Raw genomic sequence first — 21159 nt, forward strand, 5'->3', positions numbered from 1 at the left:
GTGTTGTGAGATTTGGTACTCAACTGACGGCCTGGAACATGGCCAAACACAGTCTCAGAGAAATGTTTTACCTTTATTTAACCAGGCAAGTCAGTTAAGAACAAATTCTTATTTTCAATGACGGCCTAGGAACAGTGGGTTAACTGCCTGTTCAGGGGCAGAACGACAGATTTGTACCTTGTCAGCTCGGGGATTTGAACTTGCAACCTTTCAGTTACTAGTCCAACACTCTAACCACTAGGCTACCCTGTGTCCCAAGGCTTGTTTTGTAAGGCTACAGGTTGTCTGTGACAGAATTCCATGCCTTCTAGATTGCTTACAGTCGGGCATCAGATTGTTTGCCCTTTTTACCTTTGACCCCGTGCAGAGCCTGACCTCCCAGGATGCGGCGACCAGTAGAGGACTGAGCCTCAGCCCACAGGTCCAGGGCCAGCTGTTTATTCTGCTCCAGTATCAGACCCTGGCCCACCGCGTCAAGGCCATGGTCCTCCAAGCAGATCACCTGGCCAACCTTACACCAGGTAACCCAACCTCACACCAACACACTAGGAGCACCAGGTAACCCAACCTCACACACTAGGAGCACCAGGTAACCAAACCTCACACCAACACACTAGGAGTACCAGGTAACCCAACCTCACACCAACACACTAGGAGTACCAGGTAACCCAAACTCACACACTAGGAGCACCAGGTAACCCAACCTCACACACTAGGAGCACCAGGTAACCCAACCTCACACCAACACACTAGGAGCACCAGGTAACCCAACCTCACACACTAGGAGCACCAGGTAACCCAACCTCACACACTAGGAGCACCAGGTAACCCAACCTCACACCAACACACTAGGAGTACCAGGTAACCCAACCTCACACACTAGGAGCACCAGGTAACCCAACCTCACACACTAGGAGCACCAGGTAACCCAACCTCACACCAACACACTAGGAGCACCAGGTAACCCAACCTCACACCAACACACTAGGAGTACCAGGTAACCCAACCTCACACACTAGGAGCACCAGGTAACCCAACCTCACACACTAGGAGCACCAGGTAACCCAACCTCACACACTAGGAGCACCAGGTAACCAAACCTCACACCAACACACTAGGAGTACCAGGTAACCCAACCTCACACACTAGGAGCACCAGGTAACCCAACCTCACACACTAGGAGCACCAGGTAACCCAACCTCACACACTAGGAGCACCAGGTAACCAAACCTCACACCAACACACTAGGAGTACCAGGTAACCCAACCTCACACACTAGGAGCACCAGGTAACCCAACCTCACACACTAGGAGCACCAGGTAACCCAACCTCACACCAACACACTAGGAGCACCAGGTAACCCAACCTCACACCAACACACTAGGAGTACCAGGTAACCCAACCTCACACACTAGGAGCACCAGGTAACCCAACCTCACACACTAGGAGCACCAGGTAACCCAACCTCACACACTAGGAGCACCAGGTAACCAAACCTCACACCAACACACTAGGAGTACCAGGTAACCCAACCTCACACACTAGGAGCACCAGGTAACCCAACCTCACACACTAGGAGCACCAGGTAACCCAACCTCACACACTAGGAGCACCAGGTAACCAAACCTCACACCAACACACTAGGAGTACCAGGTAACCCAACCTCACACACTAGGAGCACCAGGTAACCCAACCTCACACACTAGGAGCACCAGGTAACCCAACCTCACACACTAGGAGCACCAGGTAAACTACTTTGTCTCTAACTTTGTCTCTCTGTATCTGGTCAACCTAACATATAGGAGCAAACCCATACACTAGGAGAAACAGGTGGAACATCTCTCACTCCCTCTCTGTCTCTGACTCCCCATCTCTTTCTTTCTCTCTCTCTCTCTCCCTCCCTCCCTCTCTGTCTCTCTCTCTCTCTTTACCTCCTTGTCCCAATCTCTCTTTCTTTCTTTCTTTCTTTCTTTCTTTCTTTCTTTCTTTCTTTCTTTCTTTCTTTCTTTCTTTCTTTCTTTCTTTCTTTCTTTCTTTCTTTCTTTCTTTCTTTCTTTCTTTCTTCTTTCTTTCTTACTTTCTTTCTTCTTTCTTTCTTTCTCTCTCTCTCTCTCTCTCTCTCTCTCTCTCTCTCTTTCTCTCTCTCTTGATCTCAATCTCTCCCTCCTTCTCTCTTTCTCGTTCTCTCTCTCCATCTTCCTCTCTCTGTCTCCTTCCCCATCTCTCTCCCTCTGCATCTACCTGGGTTCTATTCCCTCACCAAACAGCCATATTGTGTTCATCCATCCATCCACTCAGATCCAGACATTATGTAAGGTCGTTGAGCTGCGTGGGTTGTTGCCCTGGCCTCTGAGATTTGCTTTTTAGGGCCAGAGGTAACAGTAAAGTAAACCCTCATGTTTGCTTTTAATGTTTTGGGGATTAAATGATGTCTTACAGGAGCCAAATTAATGCAGCAGGAGATCATCCCTTCTTTTTTTTTAAATGACATTGTGATTGTGGTTTAATCCTCTCTGTCTCTCTCTTCACAATCCTCCAGACAATGTTTCAATCCCATCTAGCCCAGTGCTGATTTAAAGAGCTGCTTCTTGGTTGGTCAGCTTTAGACTGACAGTTTAATGCTGGGATACTGGAATGAGAGTGTAATTTATAGCATCGATCCAGCCTTCCTGTTCACTGTTGTGGATTATATGCCTCTCGGACTCTAGAATAAAATGTGATATGTTTATTATATTCATATTAAATCATATTTCTTTGCTGAATAAGTGTCTTTCTCTCTCACTCTCTCCCTCCCTCTCTGTCTCTCTGTGATTATTGTTGGTCCTCTCTTACCACAGCTGCTCTATTTCCACATCTGGAAGTGCTGTAGTAATACTGTAGTAATACTGTAGGAATACTGTAGTAATGCTGTAGTAATACTGTAGTAATACTGTAGTAATGCTGTAGTAATGCTGTAGTAATACTGTAGTAATACTGTAGTAATACTGTAGTAATACTGTAGTAATGCTGTAGTAATACTGTAGTAATGCTGTAGTAATACTGTAGGAATACTGTAGGAATACTGTAGGAATACCCTGAAGCAGTTAGCATTTGTGTTGTTGAAGAGAGGTAGTAGAGTCTGATATTTGTATACGTCTCTACTCTCTACAGACTCCCATGTGGTGATCAACCTGCGTCATGACGGGTTGGTGATCGGAACCAAGGAGACCAAGGGTGTGGGCGGGGCCAACACCCCCTTCCTGTTTGACCTGCCCCCTGGTGATGTCACTACGCTGCCCCTCGTGATGGAGTTCATCGTCATGCAGGTAGGAGGAGCTACTTTCCTCTGCTTTTCATATGACATATGATTACCTCACATTAGATATATAAATATGGGTTTCTGTAAAAAAAGACCCTACAGAAATAGCATAACCCCTTCTATAATTGACATTGTAGTCATTTAACAGACACTTATCCAGAGCGACTTAGTCAGTGCATTCAACTAAAGTAGGAAAAACAAGTAACTATTGCAAGTAAACCCCCCCCCCCCCCCCCCTGTGACAGGAGCACGTGTACTCCAATAACACGGTGCTGGGGAGAGTTCTGATTGGTCCAGAGGCTCCAGAGACGGGACGTTCTCATTGGAGGGACATGTGTAGCCAGGGTCAGGTGGAGAGGGCACGCTGGCACACCGTCGAACAAGAACCTTTGGAAAACAATAAAAAACAATCAGACTCCAGAACATTGGGATACTAAACTAATAACAGGACAGATCCGGATTACCGAATGGGCACGCAGGATTACCGGCCCCCCCAGATAGTTTATGATAGTAAAATGTGTAAAATAGCAGAAAATTTGCTTCAAAACGGCAACATTTTCTCATAGCCTAGATCCAACCAATTACACTCCAGAATTCTGAGATACTGACCAACCAGAACCTCTATAGGACATCATCAGCCAATCTCTGATGTACTCTGGACAATTCAACCAGTTCACCTTTGGCCCTGATGGACTCAAAACAATCTGAGACAGCCATACCATGAGAAAATCCATTGGCTAGAAAGCCATGAAGACCTCTTCCCACCAACATTTTCCTGGGATTGAGCAGATCATAGACTGCTAATATAGCTGGATGGAGTGATACTGTACCATCTGGTGAGCATGACTGGAAGTGAACGTGAGCATGACTTTTTGGAGAGACACTTGAAAAGGAAAACTTGCATGCTTTAAACTGGCATTTGAACTGGAGAATACAAGCATTGAATATGATATAATCATACAGCTTGGGGGAGGTATTGTAGCTGTGTACTGTAAATACACTACATGATCAAAAGTATGTGGACTGCTTGTCAAACATCTCATTCCAAGAATGGGCATTAATATGGAGTTGGTCCCCCCTTTGCAGCAAAACAGCCTCCACTCTTCTGGGAAGGCTTTCTACTAGATGTTGGAACATTGATGCGGGGACTTTCTTCCATTCAGCGAAAAGAGCATTAGTGAGGTCGGGCACTGATGTTGGGCGATTAGGCCTGGTTCGCAGTCAGCATTCCAATTCATCCCAAAGGTGTTCGATGGGGTTGAAGTCAGGGCTCTGTGCAGGCCTGTCAAGTTCTTCCACACCGATCTCGACAAACCCATTTCATGAAGCTCCCAACGAACAGTTATTGTGCTGTCATTGCTTCCAGAGGAGGTTTGGAACTCGGTAGTGAGTGTTGCAAGTGACGACAGAAGATTTTTAAGCACTGCACGCTTCTGAACTCGCCGGTCCCATTCTGTGAACGTGTGTGGCCTACCACTTCAGGGCTGAGCCGTTGTTGCTCCTAGACGTTTCCACTTCACAATAACAGCACTTATTGTTGACCGGGGCAGCTCTAGCAGGGCAGAAATTTGATGAACTGACTTGTTGGACTTGTTGGCATCTTATGATGGTGCCACGTTTAAAGTTACTGAGCTCTTCACTACGAGCCATTCTACTGCCAATGTTTGGCTATGGAGATTGCATGGAGGTGTGCTGGATTTTAGAATCTACTAATTTGAAGGGGTGTCCACATACTTGTCTTGAGATGTTGCTTCAATATATCCACATAATTTTCCTCCCCTCATGATGCCATCTATTTTGTGAAGTGCACCAGTCCCTCCTGCAGCAAAGCACCCCCACAACATGATGCTGCCACCGCCGTGCTTCACAGTTGGGATGGTGAACTTCGGCTTTCGAGCTTCCCCCTTTTTCCTCCAATCATAACGATGGTCATTATGGCCAAACAGTTCTATTTTTGTTTCATCAGACCAGAGGACATTTCTTCAAAAAGTACGATCTTTGTCCCCATGTGCAGTTGCAAACCATAATCTGGCTTTTTTATGGCGGTTTTGGAGCAGTGGCTTCTTCCTTGCTGAGCGGCCTTTCAGGTTATGTTGATATAGGACTCGTTTTACTGTGGATATAGATACTTTTGTACCTTGTACTATTTATACTTGCGTACTATTGTTTGTACAGATGATCGTGGTACCTTCAGGCGTTTGGAAATTGCTCCCAAGGATGACCCAGACTTGTGGAGGTCTTAAATTTTTTTCTGAGGTCTTGGCTGATTTCTTTTGATTTTCCCATGATGTCAAGCAAAGAGGCACTGAGTTTGAAGGTAGGCCTTGAAATACATCAACAGGGAAACCTCCAATTGACTCACATGCTTCTGTCAGAAGCTTCTAAAGCCATGACATCATTTTGTGGAATTTTGTGAACTTCTGACCCACTGGAATTGTGATAAAGTGAATTATAAATGAAATAATCAGTCTAAACAATTTTTGGAAAAATTACTTGTGTCATGCACAAAGTAGATGTCCTAACTAAACTATAGTTTGTTAACAAGAAATTTGTGGAATGGTTGAAAAATGAGTTTTAATGACTCCATCCTAAGTGTATGTAAACTTCCGACTGCAACTGTGTATATATATATATATATATATATACAGTGCCTTGCGAAAGTATTCGGCCCCCTTGAACTTTGCGACCTTTTGCCACATTTCAGGCTTCAAACATATCACAAAGACCTGGCGGTTAGATCCAAATATCTCAAATTCGGATTCATCACAGCAATTTACAGATTTCCACCGGTCTAGTGTCCTTTGCTCGTGTTTCTTTGCCCAAGCAAGTCTCTTCTTATTATTACTGTCCTTTAGTAGTGGTTTCTTTGCAGAAATCTGATCGCGAAGGCCTGATTCACGCAGTATCCTCTGAACAGATGATTTTGAGATGTGTCTGTTACTTGAACTCTGTGAAGCATTTATTTAGGTTGCAATCTGAGGTGCAATTAATTCTAATGTACTTATCCTCTGCAGCAGAGTTAGCTCTGGGTCTTCCTTTCCTGTGGCGTTCCTCATGAGAGCCAGTTCCATCATAGCGCTTGATGGTTTTCGCGACTGCACTTGAAGAAACTTTAAAAGTTCTTGAAATGTTTCGTATTGACTGATCTTCATGTCTTAACGTAATGATGGACTGTCGTTTCTCTTTGCTTATTTGAGCTGTTCTTGCCATAATATGGACTTGGCTTTTTACCAAATAGGGTTATCTTCTGTATAACACCCCTACCTTGTCACAACACAACTGATTGGCTCAAACGCATTAAGAAGGAAAGAAATTCCACGATTTAACGTTTAACAAGGCACACCTGTTAATTGAAATGCATTCCAGGTGACTACCTCATGAAGCTGGTTGAGAGAATGCCAAATGTTTGCAAAGCTGTCATCAAGGCAAAGGGTGGCTACTTTGAAGAATCTAAAATCTAAAATATATACTTTGATTTGTTTAACACTTTTTTGGTTACTGCATGATTCCATATGTGTTATTTCATAGTGTTGATGTCTTCACTATTATCCTACAATGTAGAAAATGAAGAAAAAACCCGTGAATGAGTTGTACTGTGACTGGTATTGTATGTAAATAAAGTACTTGTAAAACATTCTAAAAAACTGCTTTCGCTTTGTCATTATGGGGTACTGTATGTAGATTGGTGAGGATTTTTAAAAAATGTAATGCATTTCAGAAATAAGGCTGTAACATAACAAAACTTGGAAAAAGGGGAAGGGGTCTGAATACTTTCCGAATGCTCTGTAGACAGATAGATCTTTAACACCTCCTCCAGGGACACCATCTGTAGCTCTGCCCTCACCTGGCGCCATTCCTCCACCTCCAGGGACACCATCTGTAGCTCTGCCCTCACCTGGCCCCAATCCACCTCCTCCAGGGACACCATCTGTAGCTCTGCCCTCACCTGGCGCCATTCCTCCACCTCCAGGGACACCATCTGTAGTTCTGCCCTCACCTGGCCCCAATTCACCTCCTCCAGGGACACCATCTGTAGCTCTGCCCTCACCTGGCCAAAACCACCTCCTCCAGGGACACCATCTGTAGCTCTGCCCTCACCTGGCCAAAACCACCTCCTCCAGGGACACCATCTGTAGCTCTGCCCTCACCTGGCCAAAACCACCACCTCCAGGGACACCATCTGTAGCTCTGCCCTCACCTGGCCAAAACCACCTCCTCCAGGGACACCATCTGTAGCTCTGCCCTCACCTGGCCCCAATCCACCTCCTCCAGGGACACCATCTGTAGCTCTGCCCCACCTGGCCCAGCTCACTATCCGACTCCTCCTAAGACACCTGTGCAGCCTGTGTCTGTAGTGGTATACTAGGACATAACAAATGTAAAATGTTCCTTTGTCTCTGTATAAATCCAGTTGTATTGCATTTAGAGTCTAGAGACAGACAACAGAAAGACACGGTTATGGTTCATCAGAATTCAAACGTTACGATGCTTATGCATGTCGTCCTAGTTCTAAAATCAAGACCCATAGAAAATACTAAACAGTTATATATATTGAATAATCGGCTCATACTCACTCTGTCTCTGTTCCTTTATCAGAAGTGTGTACTCCTTCCCCACCTGCAGAGGACAACAGTAAAAAACAGGAGTTTATCGCCCCCTTGTGCTCTGTACCATCAAGATATGAAGTTTAAAATCAAAATATGAGACTTCACCCCAAGATATGAGGTTTAATCCCAAGATATGATGTTTAATCCCAAAATATGAGGTTTAATCCCAAAATATGAGGTTTAATCCCAAGATATGAGGTTTAATCCCAAGATATGATGTTTAATCCCAAGATATGAGGTTTAATCCCAAGATATGAGGGTTGCCTGTTACCTTTGAGTTTGTTGTGCAGAGTCAGACTCATGCTGCTCTCCAGCTCCAGACTGTTGTTTACAAGCATCCAGCTCTACCTTCAACAGATAATCAGTATATTTTCTGACTCTGCTCAGCTCTACCTTCAACAGATAATCAGTATATTTTCTGACTCTGCTCAGCTCTACCTTCAACAGATAATCAGTATATTTTCTGACTCTGCTCAGCTCTACCTTCAACAGATAATCAGTATATTTTCTGACTCTGCTCAGCTCTACCTTCAACAGATAACCAGTATATTTTCTGACTCTGCTCAGCTCTACTTTCAACAGATAACCAGTATATTTTCTAACTCTGCTCAGCTCTACTTTCAACAGATAACCAGTATATTTTCTGACTCTGCTCAGCTCTACCTCTGTACTGGCCCAGTGCAGAAGAAGATTCTGAATCTCTTCCCTGAGGAAGACCAGATGTATTAGTAATGTTATGGTTATAAGCATAGACAGCCAGGGATGTATATTTGTACATGCTCAGGGTATCATGTAGTGTACACATCACGGAAGGTCCGTACTCACTTGTCTCTCTGCCCCTCTCTGTCTGAAGTGACTCAACCTCCACCATCAGCTGTCCTTTTCTTGAAGCTGGAGTCAACATATTACACATCAACAGTTTTTAATAGTACAGACAGCACAATAATGCTAATCTGAATCAAATCAAATTTATTTATATAGCCCTTCGTACATCAGTTGATATCTCAAAGTGCTGTACAGAAACCCAGCCTAAAACCCCAAACAGCAAGCAATGCAGGTGTAGAAGCACGGTGGCTAGGAAAAAGTCCCTAGAAAGGCCAAAACCTAGGAAAGAACCTAGAGAGGAACCAGGGTATGAGGGGTGGCCAGTCCTCTTCTGGCTATGCTGAATGAGTTTACGTGGCCCCAATGGTACATAATGAATCATGTTATTGATTGATTGGTTGGTTGGTTGGTCGAGACATCTTAATGGATGGATGGATGTCTAACAGGATACATTAGATATGATTTTACTAAATCGCCAGGGTTCTTCTCTCTGAGTTCCTCTAGTTCTGCCTAGGACGGTGTGCAGATCCATGGCCACATCCTGCCACTTCTCACTCCAGCAGTTCTGCAATCTCTGGTATTTCTGGTGACATGATGTGAGACATGACAATCCCACCATTAATACATGTGCGCATAGCTCTTGTGCATGATTTTCTACGCGTAAAAGTGTCAGACATTTTGTGGGGGTTTTTTTCAAGGAGAGGCACAGATTAGCCTTTTCTTGATCACATGAATGAGTAGTTATTTGAGATGCATGATCTAGATCAGTGACTCTACGCAGACCCTTTCTCAGGCCAATCCTTTTAAACATTTAGTTCCTTGCTGTGATAAAGTGTGTGGTGATGTTTTGCCAGTGCCATATCTCCAAACGTGCATCACATCTACTCATTAGTCTATTCCTCCCTCCTCTCACTTGAGCTGACAGCATATCTACCTCAGTTCTGTCACTTCCTGCTCCTGTCCTCCGTCCCCGTCCAATAGCGCTCAGCAACATCCTTCTTCTCTCCAATCAGCTGGCTGCGCCCGGTCCCCAGAGCTGCGATCTGATTAGTGTGGATGACTCTCTCCGCCTCTAGCTCCTGCAGCTGAGCCAATGAGAACTCCAGCCTCTGTTAGGTCATCTCCAGCTGTGATGTCACCTTTTCATTAATCTGAAGACCATGTCATAGACAAATATATGATTATGGTCATATTTGAACAGGCATAACCATTGAAGAAGAATTTATTGTCTATTTTCAGTCACATGCCACAATCCATAACCCACCAGTATCCATTCATATCTCTCACGTCTCTCACAGTCATTAGTTCCTCCTTCATCTGCAGTCTCCTGCCCCTGCCTGTTGGTGTGGGCCTTGGTCTCAGCCAGCTGGTTGCTGAGCTCACACACCTGTCCCTCTGGGTCCTCTCCAACTGCAGCTTCAGACTCCGAGTGGGGTTGTCTTTAACCAGGCCTGTACAAAATATTTTTTGTTCAATGAGGTTACTTTGAAATACAATGTACCTCTCTGTAAGTCTTGTTGTGTAACAGGTAAGGTTTTTTTCAGTGACTTGTTGTTAGCTCTTGAGGCTGTAGGTTTAATAACGTTCCCCCTCTCCAGACTTGATCTCAATTTGAATATGTTAATTTACAGCTGAAGGACCCTTTCAATGTAAACATTCAAGTATACCCTTCCAGTGCACATGTACAGTGCACTCTGAAAAGCATTCAGACCCTTTGACTTTTTCCAGATTACAGCCTTATTCTAAAATGGATCAAATATTTTTTCCCCCTCATCAATCTACACACTATAACCCGTAATGTCGAAATAAAAACAGGTTTTTAGATTTTAAAAAAACATTTTATTAAAAATGAAACCGAAATATCTTATTTACACAAGTATTCAGACCTTTTGCTATGAGACAGTATATTGAGCTCTTTTGCATCCTGTTTCCATTGATCATCCTTGAGATGTTTCTACAAGTTGATTGGAGTCCACCTGTGGTAAATTAAATTGATTGGACATGATTTGAAAAGGCACACAGCTGTCTATATAAGGTCCCACAGTTGACAGTGCATGTTAGAGCAAAAACCAAGCCGTGAGGTCGAAGGAATTGTCCGTAGAGCTACGAGACAGGATTGTGTCGAGGCACAGATCTGGAGAAGGGTACCAAAAAAGTTTGAAACCCAATTGTCATACTTGACTAAAGGTAGAGATACCTTAATAGGACATTTTGTGAAGTAAAAGTAAATATAGTCAAAAATACCAGGCTGTATCACATCCGGCCATGATTGGGAGTCCCATAGGGCGCCGCACAATTGGCCCAGCGTCGTCCGGGTTTGGCCGGAGTAGGCCGTCATTGTAAATAAGAATTTGTTCTTAACTGACTTGCCTAGTTAAATAAAGGTTAAATACATTTTTTTTAAATAAAAATCAATAGTAAAGTACAGATACCCCCAAAAAACTACGTAAGTATTACTTGAAAGTATTTTGACTTAAGTACTTTACACCACTGGTAAAGGGTCTGAATACTCATGTAAATGTAATATTTCAAGGTTTTTTATTTTTAATACATTTGCAAAACTATTCTAAACCTGTTTTTTGCTTTGTCATTATGGGGTATTGTGATGTCATTATAGGGTATTGTGATGTCATTACGGGGTATTGTGATGATATTGTGATGTCATTATGGGATATCGGGTGTAGATTCGTGATGGGAAAACTATTGAATCCATTTTAAAATAAGGCTGTAACAAAATGAAGGAATCTGAATACTTTTCCAATGCACTGATAACATATTGTTCGTTGTGTATGTTTGTTGTCATTCTATTTGTATCCTAGCCAGCAATAATTGCCCCTCGTGGATTAATACAGTTCATTAAAGCTAATTGGGGCGGCAGCGTGGCCTAGTGGTTAGAGCATTGGACTAGTAACCGGAAGGTTACGAGTTCAAACCCCCGAGCTGACAAGGTACAAATCTGTCGTTCTGCCCCTGAACAGGCAGTTAACCCACTGTTCCTAGGCTGTCATTGAAAATAAGAATGTGTTCTTAACTGACTTGCCTGGTTAAATAAAGGTAAAAAATAAATAATAATAAATAAATAAAATTGAATTGACGAAATGAGAAGTCAAGAGGCCATGTTTTAGCTAATGTTAGCCAGAGCTAGCTAGCTGAGGAGACTGAGCTTGCAAACCTGACTCTTTTCATTAATGTTACACAAAATCATTAGCTAATTCACACTCGGTTGCAACTGACATTCTATAGTCTGTTATTAAACTAACTAGCTAAGATTCTAGCTATCTAAGTTAACCAGTAGAAAACAATTGGCTAGCTATCTACATCCTCAGTAACCACTAGCTAGCTGGTTAATATAGCAAAAATGATTTAGTGGTGAACTCATATTATATTTAATCTAGCATTGGCCTAGTACCCTCAAACTCAATTCTGGACCTCAAAGCCAGTTCCACTGTGTTTTTCATTGTTCCCCTCTAATCAAGGGACTGATTTAGACCTGGGACACCAGGTGGTACAAGAAATGATCAGGTAAAACACAAAACTAGCAGGCTCCAGACCTCGTAGGGTAACAGTTGATTACCCCTCCTAGTAGAACACAACCCTTCTTATGATATGTGTTCAGAAGATTCACTAAAAACACGCCACTTCAATACAGCTATCACCTGAAGTGACTTTTGTTGTTGTTGTTGCAGGTTAGAAGAATTAGATTGCGGTTAGGATTCCAAGAACACAGGATGAGATGTTACTATCCTTTGTGCACGCACTTCCAAGAGTTCATGAACAGTGAGCCTGGTGAAATTTGGGGAGCGCATCGTCAGTAGTGTACCTTTGGTTCCTAGGGTGTTTCGGCCTTTCACACTATACACCCTCCCCAAAGGCGGCCAGCGACAGGGTGATCAATCCTACGCTTGCGTCCCATTCCCAATTAGTCATAGGAGTTGCCTTGTTGTTGATAGCCAACATCCCATGGGACTATGCATGGCAGGGGCGTCCTCCTCCCTGAGTCAAGCATTGTTGACCGCATACCTCCTGGCCCTCTCACTTCGGGGCCCAGCTGGGGTCTAGCGAAAAGGCTCTCTAAACCTGCTACGAAAATTCACAACCGGGTGTAGCTATATCAAAGTGGCGTGTGTTCATGCTCTTCTCGTTTTGACTAGACAGCATGGCTACAGACCGGTTGTGTAGCCTGGTGTGGATAAACTGTGGAGAAACCCTAGGGGTGTACCAGGGAGAGGTGTCGCCTGTGGACGAGTCTAGTCAGACCATCTCCCTCAGTCAACCCTTACACAATGGAGTCAAGTGCCCTGTGCCCAAGGTCACTTTTAGGTACAACTGTTTATAGTTTCCTGAAATCTTTGTAGCACTAAGTTCCTTAATAACTCCAATGTAGGCAATGATTGACTTGGGCAGGAGCTCAGCAGAACTGTGTCCCCACACCTAGCGATTTTCTACTGCCCGAGTTTCTGCACCTTTTATAGAAGATAAACTCTAAAGTATTGTAGAATTCCTGAATGGAAACATAAACGGTACTGGCACCCAAAATGAATACAGGCACCTATTTCAGTCCAAGGTGAACACTGATTGTAGGCAATGGACCAAAACAATGATCTTAGTACTACAAAGCTTTCAGGAAACTCACCCCTGTTTCTTATGACAGTGACATGAGTCCTACATGTGCAAACCAACAAGGATGGAATTGAAGGATTTTGGGCACTGGCCAGTTAGGCTAGTAGACTGACATTTTAAGTAGCCACAGTCCTAAATGTGTGCCATATGATATTTGAAAAGACAACATTTCCCTAGCCAGCTAGTTGGGCACATTTTCTACTAGACCTTTCTGAAAAGTACTAGCCTCGGGCTAACGGGCTTAATTTCCATCCCTCCTCACACCCCAAAAGACAGGTTATGTTTCACACTTCCCTCTTGTGAAATTATACAAATGTACACATCATCAATTCATTCAGGAGAAAATACCTTTACATTTTTCAAAACGATCACCTTAAACTGATTGTTGTACCAGGGTTGAGATCAATTCTATTATCACTTTTCCAGAATTCCCTGTTGTCTACCACAGTGCCATGCCGACTAAATCGAAGCCTCTATATGACTGTCTATTCTCCCACAATGCAATGGACATCAGCTTTTAGTAGACTGTCTATTTTCCCACAATGCAATGGACATCAGCTTTTAGTAGACTGTCTATTCTCCCACAATGCAATGGATATCAGCCTTTATATGACTCTATTCTCCCATAGTGACATGGACATCAAGGAGCTGAAGATCCTGGACATTGGTAGTAGCAGAGATGGTGTGGTTCAGTTGAGCAGGGCTCCAGTCAGTCACACACAGACGAGACCACAGGAACCAGGAGAGGCTGACTTCCCCACAGCAGCAGTGCTCTAAAAGCTCCCGTGTGGCACAGCGGTCTAATGCACTGCATCTCAGGGCTAGAGGCATCACTACAGATCCTGGTTCGATTCCAGGCTGTATCACAACCGGCCGTGATTGGGAGTCCCATAGGGTGGCGCACCATTGGCCCAGTGTCATCCGGTTTGGGTTTGGCCGGGGTAGGCCGTCATTGTAAATAAGAATTTGTTCATACCTGACTTGCCTTGTTAAATAAAGACGAAATAAAACAATTAAAAGCTAAACACCTGGAGGTGCCAGGCCTTTGAGTGCACTATTCCCTTTGAGTACACTATTCCCTTTGTAGTGCACTATTCCCTTTGTAGTGCACTATTCCCTTTGAGTGCACGATTCCCTTTGAGTGCACGATTCCCTTTGAGTACACTATTCCCTTTGTAGTGCACTATTCCCTTTGTAGTGCACTATTCCCTTTGAGTACACGATTCCCTTTGTAGTGCACTATTCCCTTTGTAGTGCACTATTCCCTTTGTAGTGCACTATTCCCTTTGTAGTGCACTATTCCCTTTGTAGTGCACTATTCCCTTTGTAGTGCACTATTCCCTTTGAGTACACTATTCCCTTTGAGTACACTATTCCCTTTGTAGTGCACTATTCCCTTTGTCGTGCACTATTCCCTTTGTAGTGCACTATTCCCTTTGTAGTGCACTATTCCCTTTGTAGTGCACTATTCCCTTTGTAGACCACTATTCCCTTTGTAGTGCACTATTCCCTTTGTAGACCACTATTCCCTTTGTGGTGCACTGTTCCCTTTGTAGTGCACTATTCCCCTTGTAGTGCACTATTCCCTTTGTCAGTTAGGGTTAGGGAGGTAACTATGGAGGGTTAGGGTTAGGGAGGTAACTATGGAGGGTTAGGGTTAGGGAGGTAACTATGGAGGGTTAGGGTTAGGGTTAGGGAGGTAACTATGGAGGGTTAGGGTTAGGGAGGTAACTATGGAGGGTTAGGGTTAGGGAGGTAACTATGAAGGGTTAGGGTTAGGGAGGTAACTATGGAGGGTTAGGGTTAGGGAGTTAACTATGGAGGGTTAGGGTTAGGGAGGTAACTATGGAGAGTTAGGGTTAGGGAGGTAACTATGGAGGGTTAGGGTTAGGGAGGTAACTATGGAGGGTTAGGGTTAGGGAGTTAACTATGGAGGGTTAGGGAGGTAACTATGGAGGGTTAGGGTTAGGGAGGTAACTATGGAGGGTTAGGGTTAGGGAGGTAACTATGGAGGGTTAGGGTTAGGGAGGTAACTATAGAGGTTTAGGGTTAGGGGGGTAACTATGGAGGGTTAGGTAGGTAACTATGGAGGGTTAGGGTTAGGGAGGTAACTATGGAGGGTTAGGGTTAGGGAGGTAACTATGGAGGGTTAGGGAGGTAACTATGGAGGGTTAGGGTTAGGGAGGTAACTATGGAGGGTTAGGGTTAGGGAGGTAACTATGGAGGGTTAGGGAGGTAACTATGGAGGGTTAGGGTTAGGGAGTTAACTATGGAGGGTTAGGGAGGTAACTATGGAGGGTTAGGGTTAGTGAGGTAACTATGGAGGGTTAGGGTTAGGGAGTTAACTATGGAGGGTTAGGGTTAGGGAGGTAACTATGGAGGGTTAGGGAGGTAACTATGGAGGGTTAGGGAGTTAACGATGGAGGGTTAGGGAGGTAACTATGGAGGGTTAGGGAGGTAACTATGGAGGGTTAAGGAGGTAACTATGGAGGGTTAGGGAGGTAACTATGGAGGGTTAAGGAGGTAACTATGGAGGGTTAGGGAGGTAACTATGGAGGGTTAGGGAGGTAAATATGGAGGGTTAGGGAGGTAACTATGGAGGGTTAGGGTTAGGGAGGTAACTATGGAGGGTTAGGGAGTTAACTATGGAGGGTTAGGGAGTTAACTATGGAGGGTTAGGGTTAGGGAGGTAACTATGGAGGGTTAGGGAGGTAACTATGGAGGGTTAGGGAGTTAACTATGGAGGGTTAGGGAGGTAACTATGGAGGGTTAGGGAGGTAACTGCACAGTGACAGAATTTAATACATATTTTAATGTTGATTTTTTTTTTGTGACAAATTTGCTTCACAATCTATCTCTCGCACGCACACACACACACACACACACACACACACACACACACACACACACACACACACACACACACACACACACACACACACACACACACACACACACACACACACACACACACACACACACACACACACACACACACACACACACACACACACACACACACGGCTGGGAGTAGAGCAGATTGGTAATAGTGATGATGGAGTCTTTTATGACTCCATCTTGTTTCATCTGTAGGTGTTACAGGCCTCTTTTATGACTCCATCATGTTTCATCTGTAGGTGTTACAGGCCTCTTTTATGACTCCATCATGTTTCATCTGTAGGTGTTACAGGCCTCCTTTATGACTCCATCATGTTTCATCTGTAGGTGTTACAGGCCTCCTTTATGACTCCATCATGTTTCATCTGTAGGTGTTACAGGCCTCCTTTATGACTCCATCATGTTTCATCTGTAGGTGTTACAGGCCTCCTTTATGACTCATCTGTAGGTGTTACAGGCCTCCTTTATGACTCCATCATGTTTCATCTGTAGGTGTTTACAGGCCTCCTTTATGACTCATCTGTAGGTGTTTACAGGCCTCCTTTATGTCTCATCTGTAGGTGTTTACAGGCCTCCTTTATGTCTCCATCATGTTTCATCTGTAGGTGTTACAGGCCTCCTTTATGACTCCATCATATTTAATCTGTAGGTGTTACAGGCCTCCTTTATGACTCCATCATGTTTCATCTGTAGGTGTTTACAGGCCTCCTTTATGACTCATCTGTAGGTGTTTACAGGCCTCCTTTATGTCTCATCTGTAGGTGTTTACAGGCCTCCTTTATGTCTCCATCATATTTCATCTGTAGGTGTTACAGGCCTCCTTTATGACTCATCTGTAGGTGTTACAGGCCTCCTTTATGACTCATCTGTAGGTGTTACAGGCCTCCTTCATGACTCCATCATATTTCATCTGTAGGTGTTACAGGCCTCCTTTATGACTCCATCATGTTTCATCTGTAGATGTTACAGGCCTCCTTTATGACTCCATCATGTTTCATCTGTAGGTGTTACAGGCCTCCTTTATGACTCCATCATGTTTAATCTGTAGGTGTTACAGGCCTCCTTCATGACTCCATCATATTTCATCTGTAGGTGTTACAGGCCTCCTTTATGACTCCATCATATTTCATCTGTAGGTGTTACAGGCCTCCTTTATGACTCCATCATGTTTAATCTGTAGGTGTTACAGGCCTCCTTTATGACTCCATCATGTTTCATCTGTAGGTGTTACAGGCCTCCTTTATGTCTCCATCATATTTCATCTGTAGGTGTTACAGGCCTCCTTTATGACTCATCTGTAGGTGTTACAGGCCTCCTTCATGACTCCATCATATTTCATCTGTAGGTGTTACAGGCCTCCTTTATGACTCCATCATGTTTCATCTGTAGGTGTTACAGGCCTCCTTCATGACTCCATCATGTTTCATCTGTAGGTGTTACAGGCCTCCTTTATGACTCCATCATGTTTCATCTGTAGGTGTTACAGGCCTCCTTTATGACTCCATCATGTTTCATCTGTAGATGTTACAGGCCTCCTTTATGACTCCATCATGTTTCATCTGTAGGTGTTACAGGCCTCCTTTATGACTCCATCATGTTTAATCTGTAGGTGTTACAGGCCTCCTTTATGACTCCATCATGTTTCATCTGTAGGTGTTACAGGCCTCCTTTATGTCTCCATCATATTTCATCTGTAGGTGTTACAGGCCTCCTTTATGACTCATCTGTAGGTGTTACAGGCCTCCTTCATGACTCCATCATATTTCATCTGTAGGTGTTACAGGCCTCCTTTATGACTCCATCATGTTTCATCTGTAGGTGTTACAGGCCTCCTTTATGACTCCATCATGTTTAATCTGTAGGTGTTACAGGCCTCCTTTATGACTCCATCATGTTTCATCTGTAGGTGTTACAGGCCTCCTTTATGTCTCCATCATATTTCATCTGTAGGTGTTACAGGCCTCCTTTATGACTCATCTGTAGGTGTTACAGGCCTCCTTCATGACTCCATCATATTTCATCTGTAGGTGTTACAGGCCTCCTTTATGACTCCATCATGTTTCATCTGTAGGTGTTACAGGCCTCCTTTATGTCTCCATCATGTTTCATCTGTAGGTGTTACAGGCCTCCTTTATGACTCATCTGTAGGTGTTACAGGCCTCCTTTATGTCTCCATCATATTTCATCTGTAGGTGTTACAGGCCTCCTTTATGACTCATCTGTAGGTGTTTACAGGCCTCCTTTATGACTCCATCATATTTAATCTGTAGGTGTTACAGGCCTCCTTTATGACTCATCTGTAGGTGTTTACAGGCCTCCTTTATGACGCCATCATGTTTCATCTGTAGGTGTTACAGGCCTCCTTTATGACTCATCTGTAGGTGTTTACAGGCCTCCTTTATGTCTCATCTGTAGGTGTTTACAGGCCTCCTTTATGTCTCCATCATATTTCATCTGTAGGTGTTACAGGCCTCCTTTATGACTCATCTGTAGGTGTTACAGGCCTCCTTTATGACTCCATCATGTTTCATCTGTAGGTGTTACAGGCCTCCTTTATGTCTCCATCATATTTCATCTGTAGGTGTTACAGGCCTCCTTTATGACTCATCTGTAGGTGTTACAGGCCTCCTTCATGACTCCATCATATTTCATCTGTAGGTGTTACAGGCCTCCTTTATGACTCCGTCATGTTTCATCTGTAGGTGTTACAGGCCTCCTTTATGTCTCCATCATGTTTCATCTGTAGGTGTTACAGGCCTCCTTTATGACTCATCTGTAGGTGTTACAGGCCTCCTTTATGTCTCCATCATATTTCATCTGTAGGTGTTACAGGCCTCCTTTATGACTCATCTGTAGGTGTTTACAGGCCTCCTTTATGACTCCATCATATTTCATCTGTAGGTGTTACAGGCCTCCTTTATGACGCCATCATGTTTCATCTGTAGGTGTTACAGGCCTCCTTTATGACGCCATCATGTTTCATCTGTAGGTGTTACAGGCCTCCTTTATGACTCATCTGTAGGTGTTTACAGGCCTCCTTTATGACGCCATCATGTTTCATCTGTAGGTGTTACAGGCCTCCTTTATGACGCCATCATGTTTCATCTGTAGGTGTTTTCAATGAAACGTTGGTGTCACATGAAGTTTAACCGCTTGCTCTGAAATATGAGTAGTATTTAATAACATTAATTTAGCAATATTGTAAAATGTAAACATGAATATTGAAAACATACAAATATTGACTGGGCAAATATTTCAATATATACTCTACTGGCAATAAAACCAATCTAGACCCTAAACTCTATGCACTAGTGAGGATCTGATAGGTAAAACCCTTACGGTGAAACTTCCACCTAGTTAAGTCCCCTGAAAAGGACACCAACTGACTCTGAAGGGCTTTGAAACTAACACTCCTGAAAAGGACAACAACTGACTCTGAAGGGCTTTGAAACTAACTCTCCTGAAATGGACAACAACTGACTCTGAAGGGCTTTGAAACTAACTCTCCTGAAAAGGACAACAACTGACTCTGAAGGGCTTTGAAACTAAAGCTACTGAAAAGGACACCAACTGACTCTGAAGGGCTTTGAAACTAACTCTCCTGAAAAGGACAACAACTGACTCTGAAGGGCTTTGAAAGTCAAAAACCTCCCAACCTCGAAACTTCATCATGATTGGGAGGTGGGACTGCTTTGAATTTGACTCCAAACTAATTTGTGTTTTTTAATGGAAATGAAATGGGCTGTGTGCCTGTACTGCAACTTGCCGTGCCGGGAGGAAAGAGATGTTTTATGATCTATGTCGGGGCGGATTACTTTCTATTACAAATGTAAGGCGTGTCCAGCCCCTTTAAGTCTGACAGGTTGGTTATAGGGGAAATGGATGCACCTCCATTGTCAGGGCAGGGGGGTTGTTATTGGACTCTGTGTGTCTGACCTTGCCGGTCGTGTTAGGAGGTGTCATGAGAGGGATGAATTTTGTACCAGCGAAAGCCACAAGGCCAGTGTGTCATTGTGCTGACCACAGTAGCACTCATACCTCAGAGCGGAGACATTGGCTGGAACCTTGTTGTGTTCACGGCCTGTCCTCTTGCACTGTTGCTGTCCTCTTGCACTGTTGCTGTCCTCTTGCACTGTTGCTGTCCTCTTGCACTGTTGCTGTCCTCTTGCACTGTTGCTGTCCCTACTTCTGCTGCGTGTTTTGAGATAGTCAAACAACCCAATTCACATTTGTTTCTGCACGCTCTCCTTTGTCCTTGAGTTCACTCTGATCTCCTGTCATTCATGTGAAAGGTACAGGCCCTTATTACTGTGACCCTCTATTATAGTTCATGGAAATTAGAAGCAGAGGAAGTATTTCGAACATTCGTTTTTTTCTGTGGACACTACACAGAAAAAGATGCTAACTAGAACCTGAAAGGGTTCTAAAGGCTGTCCCCATAGAAGAACTCTTCGAAGAACCATTTTTGGTACCAGGTAGAACCCTGTCCACATTGGGTTCTGCATAGAACTCAAAAGGGTTCTACCTGGATTCAAAAAGTTATCTCCCATTCCGACAGACTCTTTTGGAACCCTTTTTTCCCCAAAGAGTTTTATGCAGACATAGTCCCTAGCAGGCATGTGTGTGGGTTATGACATGTAAGCCTCTCACTTCTCTTTATTTATGCAGGCATAGTCCCTAGCAGGCATAGTCCCTAGCAGGCATAGTCCCTAGCAGGCATAGTCCCTAGCAGGCATAGTCCCTAGCAGGCATAGTCCCTAGCAGGTATGTGTGTGGGTTATGACATGTAAGCCTCTCACTTCTCTTTATTTATGCAGGCATAGTCCCTAGCAGGCATAGTCCCTAGCAGGTATGTGTGTGGGTTATGACATGTAAGCCTCTCACACTTCTCTTTATTCTTTCATGTTTCTC

Source organism: Oncorhynchus kisutch, linkage group LG10 (assembly GCF_002021735.2).
Source record: "Oncorhynchus kisutch isolate 150728-3 linkage group LG10, Okis_V2, whole genome shotgun sequence".
NCBI classification, from domain to species: Eukaryota; Metazoa; Chordata; class Actinopteri; order Salmoniformes; family Salmonidae; genus Oncorhynchus; species Oncorhynchus kisutch.